At 42.7% G+C, this 22,470-nt stretch overlaps 1 protein-coding gene and 1 non-coding gene across 5 annotated transcripts in view; one reads left to right on the forward strand and one right to left on the reverse strand.

Annotated features, from left to right (window-relative positions):
- Nucleotides 1-22,470, forward strand: part of ABCC5 (ATP binding cassette subfamily C member 5) — a 2,124,586-nt gene that overhangs the window by 423,349 nt on the left and 1,678,767 nt on the right. The gene's annotated exons all lie outside the window — the stretch shown is intronic.
- LOC138496849 (U6 spliceosomal RNA) lies at nucleotides 8,333-8,437 on the reverse strand. The gene has a single exon (XR_011278313.1). It is a non-coding gene; the product is annotated as a U6 spliceosomal RNA (small nuclear RNA).

Genomic DNA, 22,470 nt, shown 5'->3' on the forward strand with positions numbered 1-22,470 from the left:
CCATCGTTTTCGCGTGCTTCCCTTTCCAGTAGTTCCTCCTCGGTATACTTGGGCTCGTACATGTAGGGCATTATTGTAGCCATTGTGTGTTAAACAAACTAAAATAATTTATAGCGGTGGTACTGGTATCTGTTCACACGGGCTACAAGCGGCGAAGGTAGCTGACCAGAGCACTGAAACGAGTCACAGAATACTCAAAGTAACACAGAGAGAGGAATGGAATCGAAAATCGGCTGCTGTGTTGTGAAACGGTCTGTTTATACTTATTGAGGAGAGAGGCGTCCTGCCATTTCCATGGCAACACGTCATTAGCTGAAGCGCAGCGAATGTTGACACGAGACGTGCTTTGGCGTTGAGAAATGGGCGGTACGAGTCTGCTGATGACAGGCTCAGGGGTGGGGGAATTGATTTAGTGCCGCAAAAGCAGGTCAGCCAGGGCGATCGGGGAAAAGATAGGATTATCAGAAAATGGCGGCTCCCTGGTTGTTTTCGCGTGCATTTAATGGACGAAAACTCGGGTAAGGTCCATAGGAAAGTTTTCTAAAATCGAGCCACTTAGGCTTAAAAAAACATGGCCGACCCGTAGGGACAATAACATTTTTTACTAGACCATGCCTTTAAGTCAAATTTACAAAATGTTTTAAATTCAAATATATCCTTCTGACATACATACAATTAAAAATAAGCATCACAATTGTTGCAAACACTTTCCTTCCATCCGAAGAAAAGAGAAAGTGCATCGTTACAGACAATTCTATAAAAGAAGTAATAAGAATAATAACACATCTAAAAGAGTTATTCTAATAGCAAGAGCTCTAATTACATATATAAAGCTGTCTCAATGATTTTCACTAAGCGAACTGTTGCAATAATTATGGAGTTGCATGAACCCCACATGCATCTTGCCCAAATTAATTCCCTCCCATATGCAGTGTGTGTCAATGTAAAGGAGTTAATGGCTTTTAGTCTTTCTGCTTCAAACACAGGACATATCAGAAAGAGATGTTTTAAAGTTTCTGTGCAATCAACATTCTTGCGGAATCTGCAGATGATATCATTGGACTCTTGGAAGTTGCTAGACCAATACTTAGTTCTCACTTTGGTATATAGAAGATCTAGCCGAAAGCGCATATAAAATGTCCGAATTTCCTTACTGGGACAGAGCGTGAGATATTGAAGGCGTGGAATTTGCTCATGACTAAATAATGCATATTCGGTTAATGAGGAGTAAGACGCAATTTGTGAGGATGTTGTAGCCCAATCGTTAAAAAAAGCCGTTTGTGTGCTAAGCACAATTTAAATTGAAGATCATCTGGAAGAATATTGATACCCGAGAGTATAGTAAATATACGCTTGTTTAAATTTGCAATAGATTTCGGATACGAGTATCTCAACATGATGAGGAAATCTTCATACAAAGAATTTGTTATCGGGAAGCGCATCTTTACATAAGTGTTTAGAATGCGCCAATTATGTCGCGAAGACAAAGAGTTTAAGCCAAGTTCATGGCAAAGAATGGCATTGGGCAAATATACAGGCAAACCGAGAGTGGCTTTCCAAAGCTTAGCTTGTACTTTGTTAAGAAAACTAGATAAGTCGAGAAGACATGAATCCAGTCCATATAGGATGATTGCTTCAACATTTTTAGAATAGAATTCAAATAGAGGCATTAATGAGAATTTACAATATTTCCGATAGATTATTTTCATTTGGCTTTGAAGAGGTAATATTTTTTCAATTAGTGCCTTTTGCCAAAAAGAGGTGGAAGAATCGTTTGCCAGATTATAGCCTAAATAAACGGTTTGTTTGACAAGCTGAAGATAGTGGGAATCAATATGCCAGCAATATTTACATAGCTTAGTCTTTGAAGATAGCACAAGAATGGTCGATTTGGCTGCGTTAATAGCCAGATTATTTTCTAAACAAAAGTGATGAAAAGATTCTAATTTGTTCTGAAGTCCAGAATGCGTACTGTCAAATAGGAGCACATCGTCGCGTAGGCCAGCTATGAAAGTTGTAGCTTGCCAAGACGGATCATATTGCATTTCGCGGAGTCCCAAATACCTTCAATGTCGGCTAAATATAAATTAAAGAGAACTGCAGCCAAGTTACAGCCTTGTTTTACGCCAATTGCTGTTGTAATTAAATTGGTCAATAGCCCATTGTTTGAAATACGAACTCTGAATGAAGTATTGTGATGTAGTAGTGCAATAAGCGCCACTAAAGATGGAGGAAAGTTATACTTTAACATTTTATCCCAGAGCCTACTGCGAATGACGCAGTCAAATGCGGAAGAAAGATCTAAAGAGGCTATGAAGATGGGGCCGTGATCAGGACAGTGTGAAGCCGCTATTAAATGGCCAAGAATAGTTGCATTGAGTTGGGTTCCCATGTTTTTTCTAAAGCCTGTCTGAACTTTATTAAGGATTTGATTTTCCACAATATGAATTTCAACTTCCTTTAAAAGTAGTAGGGCAAATATTTTGGCCGCAACATCAATGAGAGCAATAGGCCTAAAATTTAAGGGGTTATTCAGAGGCCCTTTTTTGTGAAGCGGGATAATAATCGAGCTGACCCAAGATGGAGGGAGGCATTTGTTGGTAAAAATTGAATGAAAAATCCTCAGACACAGTAGCCCAAAAAAGAGGGTCATCCTTAATGACACATGGTGGAAGACCATCTGGCCCGGCGCACTTTGACGATTTTAATTTTGTGATTGCGACGAGGATGTCTTCTACAGACCATGGACAAATCGATGGAATATGTGTAACTAGATCCAAGATGTCACTTGTTTAAATCTAGGAGGAAGTAAGTATTTTTGTTCGAAGAAAGCGAACCAAGATTTACCATCAATTGCTGATTCTAACTGGGTCATGGGACATTTATTAGCTGTCCTAAGTATTTTCCAAATGTCGCGAATATTATGATTGCAGATTAATTTTACCATGTTCTGATTGACTATTAAATAAAATGCAGCACGGGCAGCTTTTATACCATTCTTATGTTTACTTTGAAGAGTTTTTTTAGCTGCATGATAGGTTATAGTATCCATATGATGGAACTTAGTCCTCAATTCTCTAAATTCGCGGTTTCTTTTTGTTTTTAGCTTTGCAAGTGTGTTCGATAGAAGCTGAGAGGAGTGTGTAGGGTTCTTCTGTTTTAAATTAGATACTGCAATAAATTTGAGGTGAGACTGAATCATTTGTAAATTCCACGAGAGAATACACCGAGAGGAAGTGTCATCAGCATTAGGATCAGGCCACCAGTCACGATTAACTAGAAATGTTAAACGACGACAAGTTGAGGTGTTCCATCGAATGGAGAGAAGTGGTCTATCTATCTGAGCAATGAAAAGGGCATGCATTTTAGCAAAGGAAGTTGTTTCTACAGTCATAATACTAGAAAGGATGGCATGATCACCATAGGATGGAAAAGAGGATGTAATTGGGGATAGTATGCCCGAAAGATATTTAAAGGTAACTATGTAATCAATAATCAAACCTATATTTCCCCTTTTCCATGTAGAAAAGGACTTTAAACATTGAGATTGAGTTACATAAAGATCCCAACCAGAAAAGAAGTTAATCCATCTCACTCCGTTCGCATAAGCATTCTTAAAATATTTGGAAGATTTCTGCAGCGGAAAGACATTAATGGATGCATATAGATAAGCATTGAAATCTCCACCAATTATTAGCTCTGCTTTCGGTTGTTTACAGGTTATGTTCATAATGGTGTCATTTAAGATGTTAATTGCTTTATCAATTGAAAGGCTAGTCGGATTCCAATATATTGAAATCAACACCAAGTTTTTAAGCCCATGAATGTTGATATTAATATCAATTAAAAGGAACAATGAGGTAGACAAACTGCGATTTATAGCAAAGCAAAGATGATTGTTGAGTAGTATTGTAATACCACCAACAGGCCGCCAGCTAGTGGTTGAGAGGCAACATTATGAAGGGCTGTAAATCCGTCAAATTGAAATTCATTGCAGCACATGGTTTCTTGCAGGAAAAGAATAGAAGGCAGCTTTTCCACATTCGTATGTGCAAACCAAGTTGCAAGATGATTAAATCCGCAACAATTCCAAGATTGAATAATCAACTTTTTACATTATAACTTCGCAGTGGAGACCGGGTTTACAGACATTAGTTGGGAAGAGGATTTTGAGATGGGCAGAATTCCCAGAAGCCCATTCAATGCAGACGTCAGGGAGGCTAATTGCGTTAGAATTTTTGCATTCTCTGATTGGTCAGAGGGACCACCCGGAATGCCATTGAGATCCTTTTGCAAAAAGGGAGGTTTAAATTCAAGTAAGGTCAACACTTTTTCAAATGATGGAAAGGCCTGCAATTCCAATCCAAGCGAACACAAATCAAATTTGTGCTCCCAAATTAGTTTTGCTATAATCGGGCACAGAACCTTGCAGAGCATGCGATTATTATTAATCAACTGTAACTTTATCCAGTCCACATCTTGGGAATTCAAATTGCGCAGGGAGGGAATTTTTATAAAGAGTGTTCATCAAGAATGTGCGGTTAATAGGTGCTCCACTGTTAATTTGAGAATTGCTGGACCATCCAATAAGAGTTTTTGTTTCCTCCGAGATGTCATCAAAAGCAACTAACTTTTGATTATGAATCACCAGGGGACAAGGAGATGAACTCATTGGAACAGTCTTTACATGGGCAGGGTTTAGTTTATCATGAGGCAAAGGATCATGCGTATTAGCAGAGGTAGATAAGCAAGTATCATGTAAAAGTTGATCAGGCTGTCCTTCAAACTCTGCACTTGAAAGATGTGGCAATTGTGAACTTGCACATGGTAGCATAGTTTGAGGTAACATATTAGGCACCTTTGACGTGGGGGGTTTCATCAATGGTGGCTCCAAACAAGTTTGATGAATCATTGCCTGAACCACCAAGGGCACCGGCGCAATAGCTTCAGACATACCGTTGGTAGAATTATTTTTAACATTAATACCTGAAGTTTTTTTGTTTTCTAAGAGAGGAAAAAACGTATTCAAGTTTGCTTGTATCAAAGAACTAGAAGAGGCAATATCTGCAGTGCGGGAAGAGCGCACAGATGTACTTTTCTCTTCCATTACACTCTCAATAATCGGTTTGAGGAGGGGGGTAGATGCCCCTTTCTTCCCTCCTTTAAATGCACTAGTTGAGGATTTTAATTGCAATGCCAGTTGACTTTCTTCATTTAGTTGACTAAAATTAAGATGTAAATCTTCATTCCCTCCTTGAGAGGCATTCAGTAAGGCATTTCCTATGACAGCATTTGAGGTTGAACTTTGCAAAAAGGAGCCTGTGGACGTGTTGTTAGTAGAACATTTTTTATTCAATTTGTTTCTGCATTTTATTGCTCGCTGATGAGCTTTTCTCAATTTGCGCGAAGGATGGTAGAGTTTTGTAGATAAATCCAAAGATTCAGACATCTCGGTGGATTCAACCACATCCATATGTTCGTGTGAGCTGAAGGACTATCTGGAGAAGTGCGAGCAGTGTCCAGAGCTTGAGGAACACTATCATTTGAGAACGACTCTGCAGAAAGCAGATTCGATTTAAAGAGAATTTGTTCGATTTGCAAGATTCTTTCATTTTGTAGTTTTGCTATTTCTATGGCATCTATTTTAGGAAGCAAAGGAATAACAAGCTCTGATGTAGATGGCTTAGCAACTGCCATTGCAAAGGAAGTAGGTGTACCATTTAACAAGAAGGATGCATCCGTAGTTTGGGTACTTTGAGAGATCATCCCATGCAAGGGCAGGAAAGAGGGCAGACTCCTCTTTACAAGCTCAGCCGTGCGCTCAGGACAGGTTGCATGAAAATTATGACAGGCTTCCTGGGCTAACATAAAGCCTTCAATTTTTGAAAGTTTGGTAGAATTGGCTATGATACAATCTTTCATGTCTTTCAGAAGTAAATGAGTAAATTCATGTCCTTTATCCAACAGATTTAAAATCTGTGTAAGAACTGGAAAAGAGTGTAGTTCATGTTCTAATACGTGAGAATAATTCTCTTCATGTGGGATCGAGGACATCTGTGAGTGGGGAGAAGTTGGAACAGAAGCAACTTAGGATTCATGAAAAAACGGGTCGTCAAGTTGTAATTTCTTATGTGAAAGAAATTAGTTGGACGGTGAGCTTCCCATTTTGCTTGGTGCAAAGAAGGCATTAGCAGTTTTAGTGGGAGAGATTGGGTTTGTAAACGGAGGCAGGGAAGGGAAAGGAGTTGGATGAAAATGCACCTTTTCCCGAAGCCCGCATGGAAGGCCCCAAGGAGAGGCTTATTTGCCTCTCTAAGGCCGAAATTATGCTAGGGTGCCAGGATCGAGGTGTCAGATTGAGGCATAAAAGGGATGTCCAACTCCTTTAGAAGAGTGTCTGGGTTGAAATCCAAGTCATTTGCAGTTTTTAGGGTGAAGGGTGTGTTCACATCTATTGTCGCATAAGTGTGAGCCAATTTTGTATCCATTTGTTGTACCAAAGGGGAAAGGGGACGGGGAAGCACTTCAGCACTAGGGAGCGGGTCTGCCTGTGGGGATACAGAAAGGAATGATTTCGGACCAGAGGCTATAGAATGCATAACTTCCGTATTCTGTTTGGGCAATTTCCTAATTGATGAACCTTTTACAGACTCGCGTAAGCGCTTACCATTCCTAAGAGTTGTGAAAGTGGATTCCATGAAGCAGAATACGCGTGTTATAGCTGGTGAAAGACACAAAATTTACGCAAAATTTCCTAAGAAATCACACCGGTGAAATAGGCATTCAAGAAATGACAATACTTGACCGGGGGCAACAGGAAGACAAAGCCTGTGCCCAACCAAACAATTGCTAAGTACTGCGCACCCGAGCGCCGAGCACCGCGAACAGCAAACAGTGCTTTGCTGGTGCTTCGCGGTGCGGGTGTGCGCCTGGGAGAAGCTACTTGAAGGCAATCAGAGGGCGGCACACTGTGAGGAGGGCAGAGCTACCATAGACAGGAAACACCTTCAAAAAATGAGAAGGAAAGAGGAAGGGTTAAACGCACAACGTGCCAAAGCGTTTTGCAACAATCACACAACTCACAACCACAAGTGCACAGCCACAATGGGCTGCAGTGAAAGCAACACGAGGGACACACAATCAGCTCAGCAAAGTCAGGCAAGGTATGTCCCGGACAAAGACGTCCGCCTCGAACAAAATCCACAGAGGAGCTCTGGGGCTTTTCCAGCGAGGCTGCAGGGCAGAGACAGTAGATAGCAAACAGTGCTTTGCTGGTGCTTCGCTGTGCGCGGCGCGGGTGCGCCTGGGAGAAGCTACTTGAAGGAAATCAGAGGGCGGCACTCTGTGAGGGGGAGGCGGAGCTACCATAGAGAGGAAACACCTCAGCAAAGTCAGGCAAGGTAGTGTCCCGGACAAAGACGTCCTCCTCGAGCAAAATCCACAGAGGAGCACCGGGGCTTTTCCAGCGAGGCTGCAGGGCGTAGACAGTAGACAGCAAACAGTGCTTTGCTGGTGCTTCGCGGAAGCCTTTATGGAAGGAGTGAAGAGACCCCACACTCCAATTTCTAACCCACCACCAGGATGGGACCTTAAAGTGGTGCTTGCTAAACTCATGGGCCCCACCCTTTGAATCCATGCATAAAGCTAGCCTTAAACACCTGACTTATAAAACTGCCTTCTTAGTAGCCATTACATCCTTAAGAAGGGTCAGTGAAATTCAAGTTCTGTCAGTGCAGGATCCTTTGTTTACTGTCCAGAAGGATAAACTGGTTCTACGAACTCACCCTAGGTTCTCACCTAAGTTTATTTCTAAATTCCATTCCATGTTAACCAGTCCATTGAGCTACCGGCCTTTTTCCAAGAACCCAAAAGCTCTGCTGAGGTGAAACTATACACTCTAGATGTGAGAAGAGCGGTCCTCTACTACGTAGACAAGACCAGACCGCTAAGAAAGACAGATCAACTGTTCGTCTCGGTAGCTACAGGCAGAGAAGGAGATTGTGTCTCTAAAGGTGCCATCTCTAAATGGATAGTCAAATGTATCCAGCTGTGTTACTCCCTTTAAGAAAAGACACTGCCTTTTACGCCAAGGGCCCACTCTACAAGAGGTACTGGGGCCACTCTGGCTTTCATTGCAAATGTACCCCTTGACACCATTTGCAAAGCAGCTACATGGAGCTCTATTCACACTTTTACTCGGCACTACTGCATTGACACTCATTCCAAGACAGATACTCAAGTGGGACAAGGGGTTCTAAAACATTTGTTCGCTCATGACCATTCTCACATCCCACCTCCTTCTTCTAACACTGCTCGCTAAAGTTATTTATTATTCTTTTTGGAACGCTTCACGGATTCGCATGTCATCCTTGCGCAGGGGCCATGCGAATCTTCTGTATCGTTCCAATTTTAGTATATGTGCTGCCAAAGCGAGCACATTTCTTTCCAAAGCGAGCACCTGCTCTCTAATCTATGCACAGCATGTGATCTAAGCAGATTCCACAAGCCTCAGAAGGGATACATTACTTACCGTAATCGTATTTCTGATGCTTGTATCTGCTTAGATTCACATGCGCCCGCACTTCCTCCCATCTGAGAGAAGGCACATGGATACTTGTAGTCTTATCTATCTATCTGCTTGGATACTCTGTACTCACGCTACTCCTCATGCTACCTCATGTCAGAAAAAATACAACCTGAGGGTCTTACACGCGTGAGGGATCATGGGTACAGTGGACGTCACACTAGGGATAGTATTACTGGCCCGCCCTAGTTGGACGCCCCTTTTTTCGAGTTTCGAAAACAAACTGGAATACTCTGCAGCTTCCATTAGATGTCGGCCTATGCACAGCATGTGAATCTAAGCAGATACAAGCATCAGAAATACGATTACGGTAAGTAGTATATCCCATATGTTTGTACTTCTGTGTGAACTCTAATCTTTGATGGTTTTTTGTGTGGTGAACTGTACTTCTGCACACCTCCTCATATCTCCTAAAGTCTGCCTTACTGCCCAGTGTACATTACCTTGTTAGAGTTTGGCTAGAACAAGTGTCAGATGTTGTGTTCACTAACTAAGTTGGCCTTTCAGAACCCTAACACAGGGCTGGCTCTGGAAATCCATCAAAACGTCAAGATAAAGAGGTCCTAAGCTAATGGTGGAGAGGGACCCACAGTGTAAGTGGGAGACAAAGAAAGGTCCATTACCTTTGGAACCTGCACCTGGACCATCATAGAATTAGCAAATCCACAAATGGCACCCAACCAGACTTGTTTTTTTTAATGGGGACAAACTGGGCAGTAGGGGCATTCTGATAAACTGTTCATTTCAAATACTACCACCACTATCATGCACTTGAGACAAAGCAGTTTGGTTGAGTAGCTTCTAGGTAGGCTAGAAAAGAGGTGAGAAGTGTTGTTGGAGGAAGTTTCCATTTTTTCAACATGACCCTTAATTTGACACTTTATTTAAAGAACCCTGAAAATAAAGGCTCAATTCAGATATGTCTAGCACCAGTAAGTGTTTGTCTCACATTTACTTTGTGACATTTTCTTACCAGAAACTCTTATCACATTCGGCTGCTATTACCAATTCCTCCTCTGTCTCTGACCGAGAACTCCTGTCAGCCTAAACTGTGAAAAAGCATCTGTTATTGTCTCCCGTAAATGCCAATAAAATCATTATCCTGCCAAGCTACATAATGCTTACCAAAACAGCACTACCCCTTGCAGGGAGGAACGTATCACTGCAGTTTCAGCACCTGGCCAGTGGAATGCAGTGTCACTGCACAACCAAGAAGGAAGAGAAGTGGAACCCTCTAATATCAAGGAGTGGCTCCCAGTGGGAGTTGCACATAAAACCCCAAGATGCACACGCTGCCATGAACCCCAATATGAACAAAGTCTGGCATGGTTCAATCAGAATCTCTGGAAAGCACTTGGGGACGTTATTCAGGAGTCCGTGCAGAGTCTCGTGAGTCTCTGTTTCCTCTGTTTTCCTGGAGTTTCTGCTGTGGAGTTGCTAGCTAAGGACTGCCTGTCCTCTTTCTGTTTCCATCATTGAGAAGGGTGTGGAATCATAAAAACCCCTACCATCCGCTGAGCGGCGCAGAGTCGGTGCAGAGTCTCGTGAGTCTCTGGAGGCTCACGAGGCGTGTGAGACACCTAGCCGCTTCGCCACCTGCGACGTGCTGCGCTTGTGTAGCATGAATCGTGAGAGGACCCTACTACGAACAACTAATTATCCACAGACGAGACTACAGCTGCGCCGCACTGAGCGAGGAGAATCCATGAAGGTGCATGACATGACGAGTCGATCAGAAGCGGATCCCTGCGAAGCGCAAGTAAGAAATCTATGGGGATGTTCCTCTCCGCCCCCTCGTGTAATCTCATTACCACGACAACCATCCATTAAATCCATAAAATACTCGGATGTGCTCACAAAAACTAATGCCATTATGAGAAAGGTTGAAAACATGACATATCCGCCACACAACATTGCCGTCCCTCACCAAGCTCACGTTACCTGTGAAAAAGGCGATTCCAGGCCCCATAATGAACACTCAATGGCGGGGGCGAGTGCGATGGGTCTGGCGGGGGGTGTGGTGCAGCTGCGGCAGGCTGTTGGTGTGCTGGGGATGGGGCTGAGGTCGCTGGTGATGCTGCAACGGATAGCTGCGAGTCGGGCGACCAAAGCGAGCGGAACCCAAGGGGGGCGGTGGATATTACCGCGGTGGTCCCTTGGGTAAGAGGCTCGGTGGCTCCCCTCTCGCAGCTGAAAGAGCTGGCTGCGCGCACTGCCAGGCAAAATACCGAAACAAAAAGTCGGGTGCCTGAAGGCAGAGAGAGGCGCTTGACTTCAGAAAGCACAGGCGCTTGGTTGGAGAGCGTGATGATCTCTCTGAGAGGCTTGGAGAACGCCTACAGTTATCACGAGAAGGACACAACAGGAGATTATTGTAGAGTCATTGACATTGGATACATTTGACACAAATCCCTTAAATAACAAACTACCGTTTGAAGCTCGGACTAAATGCAATGACCCTCTAACTCAAGAGGAGGCAGTGATTCCTACCATACAGGAAATTGCACAGGGTGCACAGAGGGAAGTAGACTCATCATCCCTTGCTAAAGAAAACACACTGAGAGAACTTGTGGAATCCCCTGTCAAAAGACAAAACTCACTGGCTATTGTGAATAAACTGCTTCTAGATCTAACTGAATTGAATGGATCCCTAACATCGAAATATTCGGCGACTAACGACTTGAAACCTAACTTGGAAGGATCCAAAACTGAACCCTGGCAGGCTATGCAATCCCCGATGTTTCCGGTAAAAGAATCCACCCCGTGGAAACACTGGCCAAGTGGGGCAAGGAAAAGAAGGCGTGTTGATTTAAGTCAATCCCTGCCCTTTGAATGCTCACAGAATAAACCCAGGCTAGCCAACAAGAGTCCTATATGCAAATCAATTTCAAACAGCCAAGGGAGGAGTTCTATAGACAAGGATCCTGTTATTCCAAGTACGGAGGAGCAGGGTGAGTCATCTAGCAATGATGAATCTCTTTCAAACCCAGTAGAGAAACAATAAAACAATCTAAAACCGAAACGAAAAAGCAACAAAGCCTCATCAAACTCAATCATGAGAGATGCTCATGTGCAAAAACTAATCAAAGATGCTCTAAGTGATCTAAGACCGTTTGTCATGTCCTCATTGACTATAGCGATGGCCCCCTTGCTCAAGATGTACGAGCAAATCAATGAGAACATAAAAGAGCTGTCAACTCTGTCTGCTCTGATGAACTCTAAAATGCCCCTGGTTGATCCTCATGGGGTCTCGGCTATCACAAAATTAGGGGGAAGAATCCAAGGAATCGAACAGTCCATGAAGGAATTAGCAGATCAAAAGAAATTAAATACTGAGGACTAGAGAGCCCTACTTGAGGTCACAAAAGAAGCACTAAGTCTCCTAAAACAAAGTCAAAACATAAGAAGGGATGAAGCATATGTAGCGATGATCATACCTGAAAATTTGCCGTTAAACTCGGCATTAAATAAAAAGTCAGCCAATGCCGCTCTCATTCAACAACCTCTGAGTACTAATGCCAACACAACATCATCACCATCTAAACCAACAGACCGGAAAGTTATGCAAGGCATATCGGAGGATGCTGTAATCAACAAAGAAGCTAACATGGGACCGTGTGGTCTCACTGTGGCCTCTGAGTCATCTTTTCCACTCCCTGCTACGGCTGCTGTACACGCCGACCCTACTGAACAACTCGGATTGCTGCATCAAATACCCTAACCCAAGTTGAAATGAAAAAGATCACAAATAATCAGTCTTACACCTTCAATGGAGGTGCTCCCCTCTACGTCTGGTAATGCTGATGGAATTATAGGGGCTGGGGATATCAGCCCGCAGGACCTTCTGGCAATTCGAACCACACTCGATCAATTGGAAAAGGAAATGATCGAAAGTGTTCCTAAAGTTCTATCTGGCTTCGATAAGACTCCCATAGTCAATGAAAATGAAGCTGACTGCCATGGCTCAAGTACTGGAAGCCCCACAAAAAAAAATTCAGACAAGGAGAAAACATACGACATATTTCTAAAGCCGAACTTGGCCAACCCAAATCAAGACCTGGGCAAAAAAACAAAAAAAAAAATTTCCTTGAGCCCAAATAATTTGGGCTCAAGGAAATTCCTTACGAACTTGAAGGCAGTAAATGTATTCGTAAACACAAAACAGTCCTGTGAAAGTCAAAAAATACCCTTGTCACATTCGAAATCAAGTGAAGAAACAATCTCTGAGGACGAAAGTGCTGAGACCCTACAGAGAGAGATGCTCAATTTGTCAACATACGAAGATGAAATCTGCATTGAAAACAACAATGAGCAAGTGGTAGAAAACGTTGGGAAAACATCCGTCCCACATCCTGACGACATGATATTGGCAAAATCCATCGAGCACTTGCCAAAATGTGGACGAATCTGCCAACTAATATTCCCTAAGGCTGCCCCAAAAGCCTCAAATATCTTACAACAAGAGGCTAAATTCGAGACTATGTATGAGAAAAGGAAGCGGCAAGGAGCTTCAAATGGAATCGGTAAAATCACTTATGAAACAAACCGGAGCCTTACACTAGACGAGGCAAAGGGGAAGGACGTCATTAAAACACATGGATTATATATACCAGATCGAGAATGCCCGAGACAATTTTGTTCGAGGGAGTCCATGGCAAATACAACATCTAAAGAAAAGGATGGAGATCAGAACCAGTCCAGTGGAAAAAAACATACCGCGAGCCGAAAAACACAAAAAACCAGGAAGATATGTATTGATTCTTGAACGACTGTTGGACTCAAAAGATGGCCTAACTTTAAACAGAAACAACGTATTACGATTACTGCACCATGTGCCTGGCCTTCGATCAATAGAATCAAACGATATCCAAATTGTTGAATTTGTCAACGAGAAGCAGAATGATAAAGTACGGCTCCACATTGATTCAAGATTAATATGTGACCTACTTATCAATGCAATCCACTTCTTGCTGCCTTTGGGATTCGACATTCACAAAGAAGAAACCACTTCTCAGATGACAATAAATCCAACAGACTCATCAAGAAATGGAGCAAAATCAGATAAAACTTGCTCAAAAGATACTGACAACGTTGTCACTAGCCAAACGCCAAAAGTGACAGAACAGTTTGAAATTCATCAGATGAATGATCAGAGTGAAAAAGATAGTAGTGCTAAAAACCAAACACGATGCACTCCTGGCGAACAAATCAAAATTACGATATATGGAAATACTAACATCAAGACTAATGAAAACAATCCAACAGAAAGTGCAGAGAAACCTTCTGCAAATACAAATTGGAATTGGTTGGCCGGTGCTTTAGGCAACAAATCGAGCTAATGCCAACAAGGGCCAGATGGCCCCACAATAAACATCTTATCATGGAATAAGAGAGGCTTCGTACATCTGTTCAACGATACAAGGAACTGGAGCAACGATCTAACCGCCATCTGTCTCCAAGAAATATTTTTAGCTACCTGCCCATTGTCAGATGTATCTGAACTAGCAATAAATCCTGCAATGACAAGAACAAAGGGTCGTCCGTCTGCTGGACTCTTGACCATGATAAGGAAAAGCTCTGGCTAGAAAATAACAAAAACATCAAATCAAACACCGTTCATACAGTACTCTGTGATTTCCGGGAAAAACAAGACAAACAACAGCACAGATCAAATCCACATCATCAACATATATTGGCATCATAGAAATGCGGGAACATACAAGTTTATAAAGATGGTGTGTGATCTGATTGATGAAATAAATAGCAATAATCGAAATCCAAATATTATCTGTTGCGGAGATCTCAACGTAGACTGTGTGATCGAGTGCAAGGACTTTGGATCCAAAAACCGAACACAAAAACTGGCCAAAAAATTGTGTGCTGACCTTGAGGAAAGTAATCTAAACATGATGAACGGAAACACCAAAGGAGATATCCCTCCAGGAAAAACTTGGAAAAGCATGAATCAATCTTCCACAATAGATTATTTCTTCATATCAGATACCCTACAACAAGCCGTGTCCTTAAAAATCACAGTCGATCCAACCAGTGACCATAGCCAACTAAAATTATCACTAAAAAAGACAAATATTAGGAAACCTCAACAATGGAATAATCAAGTTGTGGCTGAGCCCAATAGATTGCGGCTAAAGATAAATCCTCATGACGTTAAGACTCTGACAGAATCATATGATAAACATGCAAAAAATGCAGTGTCTCTTAAAGCAGTTTATGACTACAGATAAGGAAGGACAAGACCATCTTTCCACCCAAAACACCTCTTTGATAGACAAGTACTCTAAGGAAAACAACAGCTTTGTAAAGAACTGAGGCAACACAAAAACCTAAAAGCCGAACATCAAAAACAGGCGATCAAAACCAGTAAACAAAAATATAAAAACTGGCAAATATCCTATAAAGCAATTATGTGCCAAAATGACAGTGAGTCAATGCTTAACAGCCTCAATAATAAAAACTCTTCTGAGTTTTGGAAATTAATAAATAGCATTAATTGCAACCAAGATTCAATCCAAATTTCTATGGTGTGTGAAAAAGACTGGATTAAACATTATAATTCAGTATATGAGAAAAAAAGCACAACCATTGACTCTCCAATGCCTCAGCTTTCAAAAGGGGATCTACAGTTTGAAAGAGAGGATATTCTATTGAGCATCATGCAAAGTTCCCCTTCTAGGGCGCCAGGTCCAGATGGCCTAACACATTTTATACTTAAACAAAACCCTGAAGAATGGGCCAATTTTCTATCAAAACTGTTTTCCAATATCGTCAATGAAGGAAATATACCATCTAGCTGGAGAACTGCGATCATCGTACCAATCTTTAAAAAAGGCAACAGGGCTGACCTGGAAAACTACAGGCCTATTGCCTTATTGGATGTCCTGGGCAAAATATTCGCAACCCAACTTCAGAAACAACTTTTTAAGTGGATACAAGATTCGAATCATCTAGACCCCCGTCAAGCAGGCTTTGTCAAGGGCATAGACTGTGGGCTGAATCTCCTTTTGTTGAATACTCTCAAAATGGATGCAATAAAAAGAAACAAAAAAATCTACTTGGCATTTGTGGATCTGTCACAAGCATTTGACAGCATTGACAGAGAACTACTCTGGAAGAAAATGACGAGGGCAAAAGCCTTACATACCAACACCGAGATAAGGTTAGATAAAAGGGGAACTTTATCCGCTCCAATAAAAACATATTGAGGAGTTAAACAAGGGTGTCCCCTGGCCTCGATAATCTTCAATCTTTTCATTTCAGATCTGGGCGATGCATATAAAAACGCAAACACCTTTTCGCCAAAAATCAATGGAAATGAAGTTAATTGGCTATTGTACGCGGACAATCTAGTGCTCCTGGATTTGACCCCAATAGGCCTGCAATGGAAACTTTATAGTCTAGCCCAATACATCGACCAAAATGGCCTTCAAGTGAACACAAAAAAATCAGAAATTCTGATATATCAAGACCTGCAAAAGAACAAAGAACCGGTTGGAAAGAAAAAGTTCACTTGGAAAATGGGCGAGGGCACGATCCATCAAAAAACGCAATCAATGTATCTAGGCATGCTTTTGAGCTCAAACATCAATGATGCCCCATGGGTGGAAAAAGTCAAATCTAAATGCAGGCAACTGACGGCACAAGCATGCATTGTAAACATGAAATATGAGAAACGCTCATTAATACCAGTTTTGACTTTCTACAAAATGAAGGTCATCCCAGCCCTAATTCATGGAGCCGATTGCGCCTTTGGATGTCCTGCGGAAGTTTGGGCCTCATTGAAACATTCTTTTTGGTCCAAGGTATTGTGGCTACCTCCAGGAGTTCCAACCGCCTGCATAAGATTTGAGCTCAGCCTTCTAGCCATTAATGGGAGAATCACGTGGAACATGCTAAATGAATATCGCAAGGCTACACACGAGACGCCACTATTACAATATATCTTGAAAGATCTAACTAAAGAGTCTGGCGATATCATCCTCTCAGTGTGGGCCCATCGTTGCGAAAAAAATCCTCAGTGACATAGGAGCAGACAAAAGCATGCTCCTAGAATATCCAAATAAAGTCAAATCACTGCTCTGGACACAATATTGGATCGACACAGGCGACTCGTGTAAAAAACATAGAATTATGCAGCTGATGCCTAATGAGGAGAAAAAATTGAATGGAATCATGCCATATCTACAAACATTTCCGGATAAAAATGGAAGAGCAATTTTTATGAAATATCGACTCAATCAACTGCCCACCCGAGAAACTTTGAGTATATGGAAAACAGCCTGCCTAAAATCGCAAATGTGCCGCCTTTGTGACAAAGAGCCGAAACTTTGAAACATCTAACATTAACATGCCCTAAACTGACACAAGAACGCACAAAGCACCTAGGAAGATTTATTTTAGCAAGACCTACGATGTCCATAGAAGACTGGTGGAAGCAACTCTCTCAAGATTTGGACCGTAGTTTAACATTTGAGCTAACTTTCTTCCTAGAAGCAATGATGGAAAAACGATTAAAGGCAGAAGCGACCTTAGAACCTAACAGCCAAAGACAGTAGAAATAACTAAATCATGTAGTGCATACCGAATTTCTGCCTGCTCTTGGGAATAGATGTCATTGACTTTGTTTTCTCCAATTGGTTGATGCTTTGCACTCCTTCTCCCTTTTTTTCTTTTTTTGCAAGGCATTAGGCGCATGATAGAGGATGGCCTTATGTTCTGCTTCTGCCTTTATACGAAGTTGTCATCTAAATTCTGTCTAATTTGTTTTTTGTAACTTCATTTTTAAAGGTTTGTAACAAACCAATAAAAAAAAAGGAAAAAAAAAGAAAAGTTATTCAATACTGTCCTCAGTGTGAGGGCTCCCCTACTATGAAGTGTTAGCTTGGAGGGGCATTTTTTAAAAAAATAATTTTTGCACGTTTGAAGAAGTGACTGTGGTCGTTGGTGGTGGGGAAGATTCTTTGAGACTGACAATATGTAGTATTATTCTAATTTTACACCCAGGCCCAGTGAAGGAGAGCAATCTATTATGGCAGTGGGCTGGTCTTCATGCACAGATTCAGAGAACGAGCATGACGATCTTTGCGCAAAGGCCTCTTAGTACCTATTCTTAACCGCCTTTCAACGTTTCATCTTCATATTCAGCAAAGAGGACACGCCTCCATTCCTCTTCATTTCTAACCTCAACATGTTGGTGTACTTGCATATCCACTGTCACTCCATGCAGAGTTCTCATGTCAGGAGACACTCAAATTTGAAAGCGCTTTTATTCAAGATGCTACACTCCTGGAAGCTGCACTTTCACTGCCAATGCAGAACCAGAGAAATGGCTCGGCTACGAACCTGTGAATAGAGTACCTTATGTTTTAACTTCGAGTTATGAGCAACTGCCTTGTGTATATATCCATAATAGGGGAATTGATGCCTTGCAGTAGGAACTCTACTCTTACTACAGAGGTAACTGGGAGCAGTGGTTCAGAGGGTATTACCCAAATTGTTCGTTTACAATTGTTCGAATGAACAATTGACCGAATTTAAAGGGTCACAATTGACCTTTTCACAATTGACTATATATATATATGGCATTGGGCGGGGGTTGTGGGGGGTTTCCCCCCACATATATGTTACAATTGACCTTCACAATTAGGTCAATTGTGAAAAGGTCAATTGTAATTTGAACAGTTGTAAAACAAACAATTCCTATACAACCGTTCAGAGTCACTTGAAAATTGATGAGAGTTATCATGTTATTTTTAGAGCCTTGTTTCTGAGGGGAAGAGAGGTTAATTCCATTGAGCTTAGAACTCTTCTCTTCCTCACAAGTACTCCAATTATTCCGACTAGCCTTAGAAGGGCATAGAGACCCAGCATATAGCAAGTTTAATTTTCTAACTATAGATCTGGATAGGTTAGGGACAGTTAGACCGGTAGGCTGGCGCGCTAGATAAGGGATTGTTTAGCAATCATTTTAGGCAAAATAAGAAAAGGTTAACTGAGAGATTTTTAAAGGTAAAATACAGTAGCACAAGAGACCTGCTCCAGAAAGACAGAGGAGAAAAGAAAAGCAACTGCCTGCACAATCCCTCTTTGCTGCGGGATGTAGGAGGACCTTGTTGCTAGAAAGACAAACTCTTGCCAATAAAGGAGAGGTTATCGAGTGACTTCTTTCGGACTGGTGGATAACTGGGAGAGTTGCAGAGGAAAATGTCACCAGTGGTTAATACAATTTTTCACCTATTTTTTTCCACCCCCAGACTTTGAATCCAGAGAGAGCTTAGTCTATTATTGGATCTACTTCCCTTTTCTCTGTGTGGCGAGTGACATTGGCTTTATGCTGACTGCTAGCCAATTGAGCTTCGGGGATTTGTGGAGTTGGTATCTCCCATGGAACTTTGACGACCCGAATCTGACAAGGAAGCAGGCTTACTTTATTTCTGGTCTTAACTACCACAAACAGATGTTGAAGGACTCTCGATTTGGCCTCATGTATGGCATCCAGAGGCATGTATAACAAGTGTATATGACGAGATCTGCCTGGTCCCGGTTGAGAGCTACAAAACTGCAACAAGACATGCTGGAGAAGGTGCTTGTTTTGCCTTTCGAAATGCTAAGTCTGTTACCCTCATTAGTTTGTGAGGAATTGACAAAGAAGAATACTATTATGCTAAAAGCAGAGTAATAGTCTGTACATACTTAAGGCGCTGTCAAATAGTTTGTCTTCCAATCAACCAAAACATAAGCGGTTGCATTTCTTTTGACGTTTTTGTGGCTTTCAAGAGGGCTGAAAAATACAGCAAGATGGCTTCTTTTACATGCAAAAAACAACCAATACGATCCAGACCACCAAAAGGGGTTTTCCACCCACCCTTCTGCTCTCTACAGCAAGCTGAAGCAATGAGAACTTGCTCTCCACTCCCCAGACACCTACAGGGGAATGATTTCAAAACCCACTTGGGGCGTGGGTGTTTGTTTCCGCAACACATAACTCTTGCCAGAAGTGCGCGATTAGCTATTTGCCACGCTTTTCCACCTGCTGTCGTCCCAGTCAGTGACCCGGAGGTAGTGACTGGAGAAAGAACTGAAACACTGCAAGATCAGAGCAGTGGAGGAGTTCTACCTTCCAAAGAGTCACAGGACTTTTTGAAGAAAAAAATGCATTATCCTGCGGTCAAACTTTTCCAGTTCAGTTTTAATGTTTGGCTTTACCATGGACTCTTGGCCAGTTGCGATGCTGATCACGGAAGTGGAATCTCAAGTACAACTGTTAAAGCAATATGTATACTGCTAAGTGATTAGCTTGTCAGTTTATTTATCCTTTTGGAGGCTAAGTGGTCAATGAGCCCTTGGAACTCTACTTTTACTTGGGTCTGGTAGTCAATGAGAATTCTGTACATTCTGCAACTCAGTCCCTGGCTTTCATTGGTTATGTCCAGGATTTGTAGGCAGTGACAGCCTGTTAAGGTTGGTTATGACAGTCCTTTGGTGCAAATGATACTGGGCTCATGGCTTTGTCTTGTGGTAATGCCTTCTACAAGACTCAAACTCAGAATGAGGCGGAGTTGTGACTGCCTAGGCTGCTTCAACTCTGACAAACCGCAACAGGTCACCCATGGCTAGATTCACAACTGCACATCTTCAGGGTCTCCCTCTGAACTAAGCTGGGGTTTTTGGTCGGATCTTATGGGTATCAGGGTTTTTGTTTGGCAACTGACGACTGGGGCTGTCCCTGCTGTCACTCCACTGGCTCCTCAACGTTCTTGCTCCAGCCACTTTTCTTTATTAAATCCTGTGAGGTCATTCTGCTGCTGAAAGTGGTGGTCCTGCTCCTCCGAAGCTGCAGAGCTCCAGTGCTTATCCCTGCCAATGTGTCAGGCCAACTGCAGCCTTTCCTGCTGCTGTTAGTGAGGCTTTCAACCATAGGTGTTCTGAGACAACTTCTTCAATTTGAGATCATGAGGGAGAGGTTTGTGTACACACCTGTATTTCTTCCATTCTTTAATGGCTGCAAGGCTCCCATGCTGAGGAAGCCCATGCAGAGCCAAACCGTGACCTTCCCTTTGGCTGACATCTCTTATCGCCTACGCAAGCTCCCATTCTGGAGTGTAGGGAGGGACATTTTGTAACTTGACTTCTTCTTAGAGGTCCACTTGATATCTGCATTCAGCCTTCTTATTTACTTTCATTAAACAACATTGAGCCACAAACTTCCATTGGGTGGCGTAGGGAAACACTGCATTTGAGTTTTGTAGTGGTTATTGACAAGGGAGCCTCACTCGCTAAAAGTCCATGTGGACAGTGAACTACATTTCATGAACCTGCCAGACCCCTTTATTGCATGTTTATCATTCTGAAATGTTAACAATTATTTGAATTTGAATATTTTATAGTTAATTCATGGGCACACCTTTATAACCTCTTACCTTGTGCTTGAAGGAGGCGTCACAAAGGTAAGGGCAGCCCCGTCCTGGAAGCCACCTTGGTGCTGAAGATTCAGTAATCAAGGTGACCTGGGGGACAGCAAGTCCCTGGGGAAAAAGCCAGTAGGCAAAACCCCTGGATGCCGCAGATGAATGGTGATGTCCACTGATGGTAAATAATAGAGGTGCAGGAATCGACAGTCACAGGGTGTCCATAGCACAAGGAGACAGAGGAGACCCGAGAAGGGAAACAGGCAGGACTGAACAGCTTAGCTCACAGCAGTGAGAGAGAGAGGCAGCAGGCAGGACTGTAGCAGGCTCCCAGCAGGGAGAGAAATACAGCAGGCAGAAAGGATGAAGGCTTCCTGCAGCAAAGAGAAGCTGCAGGCGGGACAGATGTGCAGCATGTAGGATAAAGTAGGGGAAGGAATGTGGGAGAACAAACAATGGGGGGCGAGGAAGCAGCAGAAGCTGGTTATGTGTCCGGCAGCAAGAGGTGACCGGATGTGACGCTCCGCTGCATGGCAATGTGTCCCCATCTGGGACGAGGCAGCACGGGCGCTGCCATGTAGAATGGGACACCTGCGACTGCCACTGGTTTGGAGCCGCCACCGCGGCATGGCATGAAATAAAATGGAAGTAGGGATAGGTAGTTTACCAAGTGAGAACCCTACATTGGGAGGATTAACACACGTGAAAACCCTTTCCCAGCTGGCGGCCCCATGTATCAGCTGGGTGGTAAACAGCGTTGTTTGGTGATGTTGATGTTAACAAGCTGTTCCGAGGAGACTCCTTCCCTGTAATCCTCTTTCCAGAAAACTGAGTATTTAAAGAGGAAGCAGCAACCTTAGTTCCCTCAGAGTTTGTGTTTATTAATGTTATGGGTACCACGGTACCAGGTTCCTTTGTGCAGTTCATCAGGGGGGTAGAGGGGTCCTCTAAGTAATCCTTTGGGGTTGCTGACATAAGTACGGGAAAGGGGTCAGTTACAGCAAAAGGTGTGATAGTTGTTTGATCAAAAACTCCTGGAGGGGGTCATTACCCCGATCCAGCACCCCCTTGCTAATTGAATCCAATAAAAGCACACTGCTTTTCCCAGGGCTGGCTGCCGAGTGAGTTCAGTCCTTCCCGACACTGAATGTTGCCACTGCGTTATCTTTCCTTTCACTGGACATATCAGGATTGCCCTCTATAATATTATCACTTGCATTGCTCCCCTTCATTTGTGGCGCTCTCTAGGAACTGATTGATTTCATTGATTAATTTGTAGGTGTCGCCTGTAATCATGCTACAAGCCCCCACGCCCCCCGGTGTCATCTTGGTCGGGGGCTGGAATAGGTGGGTCCTGCTACCTTTGTTTTAGAATTAGAAGTTTTCTCTTAATTGTGCAGGGGTTGCTTTGTGGTGGTGAGGGAGCAGCAAGCTCCATATAGACAGCCTCCGTCGGTATAA

The sequence above is a fragment of the Ambystoma mexicanum genome, chromosome 10, assembly GCF_040938575.1.
Source record: "Ambystoma mexicanum isolate Mex_15411 chromosome 10, UKY_AmexF1_1, whole genome shotgun sequence".
Lineage (NCBI taxonomy): Eukaryota > Metazoa > Chordata > Amphibia > Caudata > Ambystomatidae > Ambystoma > Ambystoma mexicanum.